The following is a 2,500-nucleotide window of genomic DNA, read 5'->3' on the forward strand; positions in this document are numbered from 1 at the left end:
CTTTCTCACCCCTCTTTCTCTTTCTCTTTCTCACCCCTCTTTCTCTTTCTCTTTCTCACCCCTCTTTCTCTTTCTCTTTCTCACCCCTCTTTCTCTTTCTCTTTCTCACCCCTCTTTCTCTTTCTCTTTCTCACCCCTCTTTCTCTTTCTCTTTCTCACCCCTCTTCGTCTTGACGTTTTCGACGTGACAAGTGGTATTTGCCAGTGATAAAATCAATAAAGAAATCCGGAAGCGATTGCAAAATCCAGCCATCTTGTGTTCATGCGTGGCAGATGGGCTGAAAGGGCCAATTTGTACTTCCTGTGATTGTGACGAAATTTACAATGACTCTTCTCCATATTCAAATAATAAATGTTGATTCAAAAATTTCATGACAAAAGCTCAAATGGTGAAAAAGGTTATGGCCTGCACAGACAGACCAAAGGAAGATGAATCATCCACAACCAAAGAACCAAAGGAAAAGATTGACGGGCCCCAACCTCGCCCGTCAAAGTGATGGACAACCACTGCAATTTCCATCTCCATCTCACCAATGAGGAAAAGAAGGAAAAACAAAACATAGAATCAACAACTGAGCAGTCAGTCAAGGCTAAACTTCTGCGCACAATTGTGTGTGTGTGTGTGTGTGTGTGTGTGTGTGTGTGTGTGTGTGTGTGTGTGTGTGTGTGTGTGTGTGTGTGAATGTGTGTGTGTGTGTGTGTGTGAATGTGAGTGTGTGTTGTGTGTGAGTGAGTGTGAATGTGTGTGTTGTGTGTGTGTGTGTGAGTGTGTGTGTGTGTTGTGTGTGAGTGAGTGTGAATGTGTGTGTGTGTGTGTGTGTGTGTTGTATGTGACTGTGATTGTGTGTGTGAGTGTTGTGTGTGTGCGAGAGTATGTGTGTGTGTGAATGTGAGTGTGTGTGTTGTGTGTGAGTGAGTGTGAATGTGTGTGTTGTGTGTGTGTTGTGTGTGAGTGAGTGTGAATGTGTGTGTTGTGTGTGTGTTGTGTGTGAGTGAGTGTGAATGTGTGTGTGTTGTGTGTGTGTGTGTGTTGTATGTGACTGTGATTGTGTGTGTGAGTGTTGTGTGTGTGCGAGAGTATGTGTGTGTGTGAGTGTTGTGTGTGTGTGTGAGTGTGTGTTTGTGCGCAATGGGGGACGTTCTTGTCCGTGAACCCCAAACACAGAATCAAAAACTGAGCAGTCAGTCAAGGCTTAACTTCTGCGCACAATTGTGTGTGTGTGTGTGTATGTTGTGAGTGTGATTGTGTGTGAGTGAATGTGAGTGTGTGTGTTGTGTGTGTGTGTGTGTGTGTGTGTGTGTGTGTGTGTTGTGTGTGACTGTGATTGTGTGCGTGAGTGTGATTGTGTGTGTGTGTGTGTGTGAATGTGAGTGTGTGCGAGAGTATGTGTGTGTGTGTGAGTGTGTGTTTGTGCGCAATGGGGGACGTTCTTGTCCGTGAACCCCAAACACAGAATCAAAAACTGAGCATTCAGTCAAGACTTAACTTCTGCGCACAATTGTGTGTGTGTGTGTGTGTGTGTGTTTTGAGTGTGAGTGTGATTGTGTGTGTGTGTTGTGTGTGTGATTGTGTTTGAATGTGTGTGTGAGTGTGTTGTGTGGTGTGTGATTGTGTGTGTGTGTGTGTGTGTTTGTGTCCAAGTGTGAGTGTGTGTGCCATTCAGAAAACATAACATTTCCTCTTTTAAAACTGCCCTGCCTCTGAAGAAAGTGGAGCACACTCCCACAAAAATTTCTCTCACTCTCACTGACTGTCTCTGTCTCTGTCTCTGTCTCTGTCTCTGTCTCTGTCTCTGTCTCTGTCTCTGTCTCTGTCTCTGTCTCTGTCTCTGTCTCTGTCTCTGTCTCTGTCTCTCTCTCTCTCTCTCTCTCTCTCTCTCTCTCTCTCTCTCTCTCTCTCTCTCTCTCTCTCTCTCTCTCTCTCTCTCTCTCTCTCTCTCTCTCTCTCTCTCTCTCTCTCTCTCTCTCTCTCTCTCTGTTTCTGTTTCTCACTCTGTTTCTCACCCCTCTTCGTCTTGACGTTTTCGACGTGACAAGTGGTATGTGCCAGTGATAAATCAATAAAGAAATCCGGAAGCGATTGCAAAATCCATCCATCTTGTGTTCACGCGTGGCAGATGGGCTGAAAGGGCCAATTTGTACTTCCTGTGATTGTGACGAAATTTACAATGACTCTTCTCCATATTCAAATAATAAATGTTGATTCAAAAATTTCATGACAAAAGCTGAAATGGTGAAAAAGGTTAGGCCTTGCACAGACAGACCAAAGGAAGATGAATCATCCACAACCAAAGAACCAAAGGAAAAGATTGACGGGCCCCAACCTCGCCCGTCAAAGTGATGGACAACCACTGTAATTTCCATCTTCATCTCACCAATGAGGATAAGAAGGAAAAACAAAACACAGAATCAACAACTAAGCAGTCAGTTAAGGCTTAACTTCTGCGCACAATTTGTGTGTGTGTGTGTGTGTGTGTGTGTGTTGTGTGTGTGTGTGATT

The sequence above is a fragment of the Eptatretus burgeri genome, unplaced genomic scaffold (assembly GCF_056783735.1).
Source record: "Eptatretus burgeri isolate ZD-2024b unplaced genomic scaffold, Ebu_testis_v1 Ebu_testis_scaffold_33, whole genome shotgun sequence".
Classification (NCBI taxonomy): Eukaryota; Metazoa; Chordata; class Myxini; order Myxiniformes; family Myxinidae; genus Eptatretus; species Eptatretus burgeri.